The sequence below is a fragment of the Rousettus aegyptiacus genome, unplaced genomic scaffold (assembly GCF_014176215.1).
Source record: "Rousettus aegyptiacus isolate mRouAeg1 unplaced genomic scaffold, mRouAeg1.p scaffold_m13_p_7, whole genome shotgun sequence".
In the NCBI taxonomy this organism is placed as follows: Eukaryota; Metazoa; Chordata; class Mammalia; order Chiroptera; family Pteropodidae; genus Rousettus; species Rousettus aegyptiacus.
In genome coordinates, this window is record NW_023416310.1 from 42,896,927 (window position 1) to 42,909,897 (window position 12,971).

A 12,971-nucleotide genomic window follows, 5' to 3' on the forward strand; every position below is an offset into this window, starting at 1 on the left:
TCATCAGTAGCTAATGACCTGGGAGACACAGGAAGCGGAGATGGGGTAGGGATCACAAGTAACTATCTGTGGTAGCTAACAAGAAAGTTTTCTTAAATTGTTCTCCCCATTGAAGGGGATGAGATTTTTCATGCGTTTAAATTGAATCCATTCAGATAAAGTTTTATAACTTGGCACTGTGAAAATTATTTGGAAATAAATTCTTCAGGAATTAGATGTTTTTCAGGTTCCAGAGCCTTATTCTGTGGTATAAGGGATTTCTTAGACATGGTCTTCCCTCAAAAAAAAAAAAAAAAAAAAAAAAAAAAAAAAAAAAAAAAAAAAAAAAAGGTACGTCTTTCACAGAACTCTTGGGAAATTATATCCCACAATTACAAAAAAAAGAGGCTGGTTTCTTATCAATTGAACCAAGAGGTAATTAATATGTTAAAGATACCCACATTGAAAACAACAGAGCCAGAGTGACCCAAGTCTAAAGAGACCCCAGAACGACATTAGACTTCTAAAACCTTTAATGTGGGTATAAGGCAGTCCCATTTGCAGGCCACAATCAAGTTTTTACTTTTAGGCCCTAACAATTATAAACTGTTTATTTTAAATATGTAAGGGGGGCCATTCAATGGATTTGACAGAGGACATTTATGCCAATCTCAGCCAGCACAATTTCCTCTCCCCATCCACTCTTAAGGTCTCTAGTAACCTGATGACCATATAAAAAGATAGAATACCCAGTTATATTTGAATTTCAGATTTACAAGAAAATCTTTTAATATATTTCATGCAATATTTAGGGCATATTTATACTAAAATAATATTCTTTACATGAAATTCAAATTAGTTGGATATCCTACGTTTTACTGGCAATCCTATCTCTACTCACTCATCCCTCTACAAATTACCAACTTTTGCAATATATTTAAATTGAGCCTGCCTAGTCAGACCAATGAGATTATTAAGGAAAAATATGTTACCATAAAAATGCCATATATTTGCAACATTTGACATTCTTTTAAAAAGTTAATGTGTGTGTGTGTGAGTTGTGTGTGTGTTATCTCTTTATGACATAAGATACATACAAAGAGTCTACAAACCAGTAAGTATCCTAGATTAAATGAAAATCTTTTTTAGAAACTTCTCTGTTTCAGCAGTCATATGGTATGTTTAAATCTCACCTTGGCATCCATCTATATTACAGATAAAACTTTTAACCTTGATCAGGCATATGACTGAAAGGGCAAACATCAAGTACTTCTTTTTTCTTATCTAAATGTAGCTAACCTCAGACAAAGTTCTATATATTTCGGGAAAAAAAAAACATACAAACAATAACAGAAATAGCTGGCTATCTTAAAAATCTGAGGAACAGATTTGGTCTCTAGATTGAGTCAAACATACAAGTATATAGCCATGTGCTTTTCCAACATAATTATTGATAAAAAGCTAGTATATTTATATAAAACTCTAAGAAATGCAATGCAAGCTAATATATAGGAAAAGGAAACAGATTGATTGCTTCCTAAAGCTGGGGTGGGAGGTGGAAAGGGTGAATGGGAGGGATTTGCAAAGAATGGGAAATGTTAGGGATGAGGGGTATATTTTCTATCTTGATTGTAGTGATGGTTTCATGAGTGTATATGTATTTCAAATTTTATCAAACAATGCCCTTAAAATGTGCAGTTTATTTTATCACTTATACCTCAATAAAGCTTAAAAATATTAAAATTGTTAAAAAATAAAACTAGTGTGAGAAGCTTCATTAGAATTTTAATGTGTTTTCTAGTTTTGTCATACAATCTCTATTAAGGAAATCATGTTGCTTATTAGAATGACTAGAAATAAAGAGATTTTCATGAAGGAAAGGTGTATGTCTTATTTATTTCAATTGCTAAAACCTTAAGTTTTGGGATAGGCCCAAGTACACAGTAAAGGTACATAATATATTTTAAATAAGTGGACAAATAGAAGCAATGTAACCACAAAGTATAGATGAAAGAAGGATATACTGGTTAGTATTGAAAGATATATCCATTATATTTGGCTGCTAGTAACAGGATCACAAACATGGTAGATAAATCACACAAGTATTTATTTTTTCGTGCAATGGCAGTTCAGGGATAGGCAATCCAAGGTTGTTTGCTGGCTTTTTAAAAAGCATTAGGAACTCAAGATTCTTCTATTTTTCTGCTTCACAACACATGGTTTCCATCCGCAAGGAAAACTGATTTTCCCAGATGGCAGTGGAAGTTCTAGCCATTATAAATGACTTTTAGAAAAAGAAAAAAAGATGGCAGCTCCTCTCCATTAAGCCTGTTCCTTTTAGTGACCTTCTCTGAAGACCTACACAAAATTTTTATATTTCATTAGCCACATTTAAAACCAAGGGAGGCTGAGGAATGTAGACTATATGTTGAACCCCAATGTGTGCACCTAAAAATCAGATTTTAGATAACAAGAAAGAAGGAAAGAATCGACATTGGGAAGCAACCAGCTGTCCCTACTATATTGGGACTCAGTATTACTCTGTGATTATTGTTCCTCTTTTCTTGGAATCTAAGTTGACTCAGTTAGGGTTTGTGACGCATGTTTCTACATGAGGCCTTTAACAACTCAGATATTTTGTTTCCCTATAAACATTTGGCTGACATCCGGCCAGATTGAAAAGGAAGTGGCTATACCTAGAGGAAACTAACAATACTGAATTCTAACTTAGAGATTCATTCTTCCACCAAGCAAGGAATACAGGTCAAAGGCTGTTATAATAAAAAGATTGCCCAGATTCTTTTATTTTGTTGGATTGCATATTTCTTAAGACAAATGGGTTATTGCCTAGGGCTCAGAAATCTTTTGCTATATAGAGATTTTTGTCACAATAATATTTGTTGTGATGAAATTTGACCTACATTATATTTCTTTACGTCTGCTGCCTAATTTCCCTTAGGGCTGTGGTTTTCTAATTTTTTTAGATGGGGAGATCCTTTGTTGAAACAAAATCTTGTGGAAGCATACGAATAAAGCAGATAAAATTGATGTGGCTTTAGGTGAAGAGTTATGAGTAGAAATAACCTATAAACCCTACAAACTCATTCACTCTCCCACCCGCACCCTGTATTTTAAACCACACATATGTGTCTGGGCCATGGTTTAAGATGTTGTCAATGATTTTTTTTTTTATTAAGATTTAAATCTCATCTAATAAAGAATAAATAAAAGACTTGAAAAATATTTTCTTTCACCAGCTAATTTCTTTAAGCGCTATGAGATGACCACTTAAATCTTTCAACTTTCACATTAGTTAATTTAAGAATGAATAATAATTTGGTGTTTTAAATGATATCTTGGCTTGAAAAACAGAAGCTGATCAACTGGTGAGGTTACACTGTTGTAAAATCTTATTATGGTACGAAAATATAGCTCTCATCTGCACTATTAGAGCACATACACATATCCATTCTAATGGGAGAGAAATTACTGTGTTCATCACTCATTTAAGAAATAGTTTTTTGGAAAGGAGATGATTTTGTTGTTGCTATTTGTTTTGATTTTCTTGTCATACACATAACTAAGCATTTGAAAATTAGTCAGAAATAAAATCTGAAGTTCTTTCATTTAAAAACAAAGACATTTTTAGGAAAAAAATATGTGTATTAGAAATAAGATCATTGAAGAAAACACCATTTATTTTTGTTATTGTGAAATAGATGCCAAGTAAATTTTTTTAAGAAAAAAAAAAACATGGACACAAGAAGTTTTTGGAGTCAATTTAGCTTTCTGTTATAACTAAAGAAGGGACTACCAAAGGAATTCTGGTTATACTCTAGGGGAATACACAGCCATTTCCATTTTTACTGCATAAAAGTAACTGTTTAAAAACCTACTTTACATTCTAGTTCATTATTAAACTTACTTATGTTATATATACGTTTACATTATAATCTAAATTGGTGGTGCCCGAAGGGGGAAGTATTGTCCTCTCTGAAGTTATTTTAGAAATGTATGCAGATGAGTTTACATTGTTAAAAGGTTTGAGGTGTGCTACCACTGTCAATGAGTGCGTGGAGCCCGGGGATGCTGCACATCCTGCAATATGCTGGAGAGAGCTGCAGTACTCGCAGATGTCCCACTAGAAGCCCAGTCTGTTTTATAAATAAGCACAGTGTCTTTTACGGTGTTTCAATGTTTAATGACATTAAAATTAGTGAGAAACTTTACTTAATTTTGTTCAAAGCTTTATCAAGATTTGTTTAGCCTTTCAGAAAGTCATGTCATCAGCAGTAGAATCTTTTGTGGTATTTGCGCCACCACCAGCCACACATAGCATTCTTAAGTGATTTAATGAACAGGTACAGGTACCTTCTGAACTTGTCTCTGAATTTTTCATACTAAACTATAATTTTCTTATAAACTTTTACTTTTATTTCTTAATGTATTTAGTGATGAACGTAGGCAAATAATGATTCCTATGTGTTTTATTTCAGAGATTATAACAAGGAGATGATGGTTCTGATAAAATTGAGAACTATTAGCTTGGGGATTCTCAACCTTAGTACCATGGACATTTTGAAGCAGATTATTATTTCTTGTGGGCTCTGTCCTGTGTACTATGGGTTCTAAGGAAGCATTTTGGCTTCCATTCACTAGATGCTGGTAGTACCTCCCACTCCAAGTTGTAACAGCCAAACATGTCTCAATATATTGCCAAATAGCCCCTGGGGCAGAAAATCCCCTCTAATTGTGAACCACTGCACTTGTATAAGGGATCATAAGAATTCTAGATTGGTCAGGTGTGCTCCTTTTTCCAGCCCACCATTACCTATCAATGAAGGACTTGCCTATGTTATTAGAACCTGCCGTCAGTGGTTCCTTAGTGCATTCCACATCCCAGTTTTCCTTCGGTATCCCATCACGACTGTGATAGCTATTGCTTCTTTCAAATTTGTCATGTTTCTGATTCTGTTTTAAGAGGAAGGAAACTGAACTTGGAAAAGTTGGGGTCTAGCTCAGTTTTGCTATAACCTACTTGTGCGATCTTGAGTCGATCATTTCTTCTCTCTGGGTTTCAACTTTACTTGTAAAATTAAGGATTAAGCTAGATAATCTGAGATCCCTTCAGCTCCAAAAGCCTTTGTTTCATTTATTTCTGACTCATCTCTTCAAATACCTGTTTGGTTGTTGGTAATTCTGTATGTAATTTAGTAGAAGACATCTCAAATATACTGAGAAAGTGTGAGTAAGAAAAAATGATGATGAAAAAATCACTCAGAGAATTTTAAATTAGTACAACTGAATTTAGCACAATTGGTGAATTATCACTTAACAAAATCTAAATTTGTTTAAAACCTTCTTTTTCTAAGAACATTGCTTTGAAATAGAGCAAAAAGACTCATTAGAATATTAACAAAGGGGTAGTTAGACCTCCTTAGACAACAGAGTGAGTCAGTAATTTGGCCCATAATCTGGACTGATGAAAACAGGAAACCTGAAGACTCAAAGGACACTGGTATCTATATTGATGACTTTACCTCTCAAAGGCCAAGCCATGTGAGTGACAAATGAAAAAGTTATCAAGAAACATTGTTTCTCCCACATGACTAAATAACTGAATATTTGGAGACAGAGAGAACTTACAACTAATTGACTGAATTTTCACATTTTTCCTCCTATGAAGCTGACTTTACAGTACTGGCAGCAGGTACTTCTAAATCTAAGATGTCTCAGTTGTAGAAATGCCCCCATTTCTCCTCTTCTGATATATAAAAAGGCTCTGAGAGCATTCTTTTGGTCAGTGGTGATGATAACTCTGAATTAAATGCCAAACCGAAAAGGCGTTGCTTTTTATTGAAGGGAAATAAATGTACTAAGCAACCACTATTTGCCAGGTATACATTACTTTTAACCCTCAGAATGGCTTGCAAGGTAAGCATTGTAATTCACATTTTACAGATGAAGAAACTGAACCTCTGAGATGGCCTTTCCAAGACTATCTAATTACTAAAGAAAGCCTGAATCTTTCTGAATCCAGTGTTCCCACTCTTTCCACTGAGCTAATAAAATACCCTCAGGTTAGCTGAAGGTGATTACCAGGGTTAGTATTGCTGTATTTCTCCAATGAAACCTCTGGTCTAGACATAGTTTGAAGAAAAAAATTGAAAAGTTAGTGCAGCTCAGGTTTGGTTCTCCTCTCCCTCTGCTGAATTTGGCCGCCATGTAGGCTCGACTCTACTCCAGGCATCGGTATTCCCAGGCTGCTCCCTGGATGCTCATGAGCTTCTAAAGCACCATACTCACTTAGAATAATGGTCTCAACATTTTCTTGTCAAATCTCACCTAGCCCAAATCCCACTTCCTTAGACTCTGCTTTCTGCTTGTGGTATTGTGTGGCATTGGCTTTGCAGACACAACTGCTACTGGATTAGCTGACTAGCCTTCCAGGGGATTTAGTGTCTCAATCCAGATATGAAGCCACTTAAGCACTTTCAAGAGAGATTGGAGTGATGCTGCCGATGACAGGGTCTTGGTGAATAAGCAGACCAAGCTCCTTTCTGCCAGGGCCATCAATGTGTTTATGAAGAGCAAAGCCCTAAGTGTGAAAGGTAAAATGCTGATAAGAAACTTCAGGTCAGTGAGTTTAAGAGGGGAGATAAAGAACGTTTTGGGGGCTCTCATAAAATATGTTCTGCACTAGACCAAAGTCTTCCTTATGATGAACCAATTTTTGACCAAGATGGTTAATGCTCAAGGAACCTATGTCCAAGTTGGCTTAACTGAAAAATAAAGAACTTTAGTGTTTTAGTTATAAAAAGTTCCAGCATGACACAAATAGCAGAAGCACAAGGAGTTTAGCTAGGCATGCTGTCTGGTTCTGCACAGCAAAAACAGCAATTATTTCATTGCATGTAAAGCTTTTCTATTAATCGGTCTTTGAGAATTTACCGAATATTTGCTGCATCCAGGTTCTTTGTGCTGGTGTGAACATAAGGGATCTTGCTAATGTGTAAAGGGCTTAAATTAATTTGATATATTTACAAAGCTATGTAACCTAATGTGAGATTTGTAACAGGACATGGAATCAATGTATGTATTATAATATTCATTTATTTGTGCTCTTTATTCAACAAATATTTATATGAGGAATTACTATTCCAGGTACTATGCTAGATACTGAAAGATGTAACTAAAATTCAGTTACAGTCTGAACCTCAAGGACCAATTGTCTGGTCCGGGATATATGATGATTTCACTACAGTATGATCAGGACTGTGAGAACATTAGTCATCCAGGCAAGTTTTCCAACGACAGCTTGCAGCTGGGACAACTATTCTTAACTTGAGGTGAGGCGATGCCTACATTGAGACCTTAGAGGATAAGCAGAGAGCCAGGCAGCACAGGAAAAGCTGGGGCGAGGAGGATGGAGGAAGCAGTGTGTACAAGGCTCGAAGATTAGAGAGAGGCTGGCCAGGTATGAGACTGTCAATAGTTCACTATGCTAAGAATTCAGAATTTCAGGCATAGGAATAGGAGGGAGTACAGATGGAGAGGTAAACGCTAGTTCATGAAGATATGTGAATGCATGCCAAGGAGCTTAGATGTTTTCTAGTGGACAGTAGGCCTCCACTAATGGATGATATTCACAGCAGCCATTTCAACAATTATAATATGATATGTACAGGGAAACAAAGTAACTTTGTTTTTCTGGAAAATATAGTAGGCCAACAGAAATGCCTGAATCTAATAACCAAATTGCCTCTAAGATTTTGACTCATCTGTGGTGGTGAATAAGGTGTAAATTGCTCAAATGGATTCTTTCTTCTCTCCATGGAGATCTCTGTGGTAAGATTCCTCAGAAAATCAACAAAAGGCATTTTTGAATAAGAAGTTAGTAAAAGTCATAAAAAGACTTAAGAGTAGACATTTTGCAGCTGTTTCTGGCTGAAACCAGAAGTGGAAATTAAGCAGCTGACACATTTCTCCTTATAACTTTTATTAAGCAGACAACCTCCCTTTACCCCCACCAACCCTGTCTAATTTTGTGCACTTTTTTTTTAATGTAAAAAGGATTTTAAAATAATGTTTTAAAGTTAATAAAACATACAACTTGACCTGGTTAATCTGAACCAGTTTGCAAACTCCTTTTATATTTAGATAAAAAAATAAACCTTCAGATTAACCAACTCTTGGCAAATTCCCTGCGTCTCCTCTTAGTGAATTCTTTACTAGTTACATTTCCGGCTGCCCAGACACGGGGATGAATTAAGCCTGGAAGAAGCAGGCCTGGCTGTAATTACAGTAAGCATTTTTTTTTTTTTTTTACAAAAAAAAAAAAGTGTGTCATAATGTACAGATACGCTTAAGGTGACATTTGCTCTGACCTGCCAAGTTTGGGGCTTTTCCTCAGGTCCTTGGATCTGATAATAAGAAAACACTTGGCCAAAGGCACTGTCTACCTTTCTGATCCTTTCAGATTCTGTTGATCACGTAAGTGACAATGCAGCTGGCTGGACAAATTAAAGCATTGGAGGTAGGCTATGTAGAGAAGGCTGGAAGAATCTGAGTTGATCCAAGCTCACAGATCCAGCTTTAATATTGCCTCAGTTCTTAAGAAGCCAGTCTCTGGTAAACAAGTGAGGGAAAGTGCATTCTGGGAAGAACTGTTGTCCTCAAGTTTGGAGGCAGTCAGATGTCCTTCTCATCTCTTCCTCAATGTCTGTCCTTCTAACTTTGCCCCATGACTCACCGTTTCCAGAATCCTCTCTTGATTAATCGTCTTCCATCTAAGTCATTTACATGGGGTTATGATAATTGGAATGATACGTATTTTTAGCTTGCTTTAATTCTCTACTTTTTTTTTCTTTCTCTATAGTTGCTCCACATCTTTGCCTTTCTCTTGGCACTGTGCTCAACCCTATCCATGCAATATGTGCTTAATACTTTGCTGAAGACATTATGAAAGGACTTAATGCTCAGAAAGAGAAAATGTGTAATGCCAGCACCCAGTTACTCTGCAAGCAAATTTTCCCTGCATCATCACATTTATTACTCTCATAAAATATAACACTATCCTTATTGCTTTTGGCAATAAAAGAAAGCCTCTAATGTATACCTTTTCTACCACACCTCGCACACTTGCCTATTAAGGGAGTTCTAAGTAGAGGGGTGGAAAGACATGGAAAAGGCCAGATTCTTCCAGCGGGAGCCAAATGACTTGGAGTGTGGAAGTTCGATTCTGAACTTAAAGTGGTCTGGGAAAACATAAACCTTTATATCTTAAGTGTGACCCACTGGCCCCTCCAGTGTTTTGAAATGCAGTTCTCCTTTCAAAGTCTGCCCCTAGCCTTTCCTTGAGGAAAAGTAGTTTGAAGCTTACACTCAAAGCCCTTAAGTGTAAAAATAAACAAGCATTCAGTCAATTGGGTCCCCGATGCCTTGCTCTACTACAACACATTTTTGAGTCATAAATCATGGCTCTGACAGGTCTGTGATGATGCATTGTGTTAATACATCATAATGACAATGCTGATGATGTATTTGTGCAATATATCCTGAAAGCCTATCACTTTAGAATTCTGTGTTTATAAAGAGCAAAAGCAGGATTTGAGGGTGGCAAAATTGAGAAAGAAGAAGCACATGGGAGGGTTCAGGATGATGAACATCTTTTTCTCACAAATCAAGAACCAAAAAGGGAAATCAACAGCTTCTAACTCCCAGGCACTAATGCCTTCCCTCTCTCAGCAATTATGTCATGGATGCACTTCCTGGAGATATTTACTCTACCAAACTCAGGTCATATAACCAGCTATTGGCAGGGCCAGGCTGGACGCAGATCTTCTGAGTCCTAGACCCACACTCTTTCCAACACCTCCAGATTTTGAGATGAATAAAATATTCTATGTGCACAGAACAAGAGCTCTGTTCTAGGTAGCCCAATGACCAAAATGTTCCAGTCACATGTGCACATGTATGCGTGCTAATATTTTCAAGCCTGAGCAGTCAGCGCTCTTTTCTCTCTAGGCTTCTGGTAAATCATGGAGTACAATGAACAGCCTAAGAGTAGTAATACAGCCACTTTTGTGGCCACTCGGTACTACAACGGACTGGGTCTCAGCATTTACTACACATGGCCATCAGACCAGATCAAGTGCTAATTACATGTCAGCCTTTCCTTCAAACCAACTCAGTAGAGCTATTTCCTTTTTTTTAAGAGAACATTTGTGGTGATATGACAATGATAAAAGCAGTCTGTCGGTTTAGCTTATGCTTCTGCCTATAAGCTAAGTGAATTATGTAGAGATTGTGCTGTCTTCATAATGGGAAAAATCGGAAAACTTTTTTTTTTTCCTTCGGTGAGGGAGATCTATCAAATCTGCAATTGTCTTTCATTTCTAGTCAATTGATAATTGGTTTTGACATTCTTTAACTCATCTCAATTCAGGTGTTCTCCCTAAAAAAAACCCAGCAAAATAAATCAATAAATAAAAGAGAAAAGAAAAAAATAAGTCCAGTTGAAAAATAAAAGTCAATTAGAAGTGTAATGAAAGTACCGAAGGAGAGTAGAAAACTCAGGGGAATTGACATATCTTTGATTAAGCAATAGGCTGAAACTTATTTTTATGTCACTGGAAAGTAAATTAAGAATTTAATTTAGATTATAAAATGGCTGGTATAGTAGAGTCAAATGAATCCACATTTAAGGATAAGCAGCTTTCTTTTTAAATTCAAATTACATATAAGTTTACTGAAATACACAGGTAAGTATATTCTTAGAACAAGAAAAAGCAACATTTCTTTCCCAAAGAATTTTGGAATTCAGATTTTTCCAAGCTGAGGCAAGTGTCTACACACTGTAAGTGAAGGTTCAATACATGCGAAAGTCAGGCAAGAAAGGCGGCTATTACCTGTTGGCTGTTCCTGACCCTACACTGACATTCCGTGAGTGCGTCCTGTGCTGCTCATGGTGTCTACTTCTCATAGACTTGCATATACTTTTCTTCCCTGTGGACTTGCTATACAAACGTGCACAGGGGCCGCCAGCAGCCTCCATACAATGTCTATATTTCCAATGTAAGGACCCTCAATGCATGTCTATTACTGATGCTGATACTTATGTTTTCAAATATAATAAATTTTGATGTCTTTTTTCATTAACCCTCCTTTCCACCTCCAAACTTGAGATTTTTCAAGTGTGCTTTTGAGAACATTCATTCAATAGAAATTAATGTTAGATGACTTTATAGAGATAATCAGTTATCAGGATCATATTATATACCTAGAATACTCCGATATTCTCTATTCAGCCAGTTTCTGCCAGTATATGTGGCAGCGTGGGGCAAGAGGAACTTTGTGACCAATCACTGAGTGGTAGGAAACCATTAGATAAATGACTGACCTCTCATGAGAGGTCCATCTCACAGCCTGATGGAGTGAGAGTCTGGAGAGGGGCACTAACTACCAGAGCTCACCCACCATGGCTTGCTCCAGCCTGAGCAGGTGCTATTGACCATCAGCTTTGGTGGCTATTGCTGTCTAATGAATTTTAAGGTTGCTGTAGAGACTGATGACAAAAACGAAGGGTCTCATGGCAAGCCTCCAGACCTTTGAAGATCCTCAGCTCTCCAGCCAGTGGGACTGTGGTAATGTTTGTTGTTCTTGGCCCTGAAGCCAATCTGTCCCACACCCAAACTGAGCATCTGGAGAAAGTACAATTTCCAAGAACTGTTCCCAGAGGCCATATCTATCTCTCCATTACCAGAATAAAAATATCCCAGCTACTCCAAAGTGCCCAGCTAATGAAAAGCTGTCTTATTTGGTCCAGCTGGATTATCCTGATGACCTATAGGTCAACTTTCCCGTGCTCTCTCACATCTCCCATCAAATTGAAGATACAGAATACTTAAACACATGTTTAAAAAATTCTCCTTGTTGCCATTCCCCGGGATTCATAAATCATTTTTGCTCTTATAAACCTACAAGGCATTAATGCATGAGACCCAGGGGATGGTAACATGGGCAAACAGGGAGGAAAGCTCCCTTTTCCTGCCCCAAGTCCATAAGCCTCTTAGGGCCTCAGTTTCTTTGTCTGTGAAATGAAGGTTTGAATTGGATGAGAACAAAATCTCTTAAGTAGTATCTTACACTTATAATATTTAATTTAAAAAGTGAGAAACTATGTACTTATCATAGTTATACTTCTAGAAAACAACTTTGAGGCCATAGGTTTTGCAAGCAGCTGGTGAGGATAAACTTGCACTCTAGCATGAGATAACACATCTCTTTTTTTTTTTTTTACTTCCACCATCAGAAACACATTTCAAGACACCCAGTCCCTAAGTAATCCCTCTCAAGCCAAATTTCTTCAATCTGTCTTTTTTGAAGATTTTGTTCGTTAATTTAGAACTTATGTCTGTTAGCATGACCACACCCTGTTCCTGCTTAATTAGCATTCCAGGTTGTCATTCTTTATCAAGGTGCCAGAATTCTGGTTACAGCAGAATTCTACTTATTCTACTTGGGGAAACTCAATTTGCAAACATAGATTTGACAACTACTACATGTCCATGTTTCTGTCTTGTATTCAGTATACTACTGTAGTGGGGAGGAAAAAAAATGTTTCTTAAAACCCACATCACCTCCTCTGAGGGTGGATTCCTGACCTGAAAGCTCTCTTCTCTCACCAAGAGGCTCAATGGGTTGGTTCCAGAGACTTTGGAAGTGAGTTTGCAAAATAAAAATAGGAAGAATGTGAGGCTTCTGGGGGGCAATCTTGAGGTTCAAGAAGAAAAGAGAGAGCCAGTTGAATTATAAGGGGTTGGGAGTATAAATAGGGTGAAGGGGCCAGGAAAATGTCCCCAGTGGGTGGATGTTCTGAAACCTTTAAGATCAGGAACTGCCCCCATTTGTGGTCTGTGGTACTGTGATAGAAACATTTTTCTCTCCTTCCCACCCCATTGGTTTCCCATTTTGAATGAAGACTCTGTGTA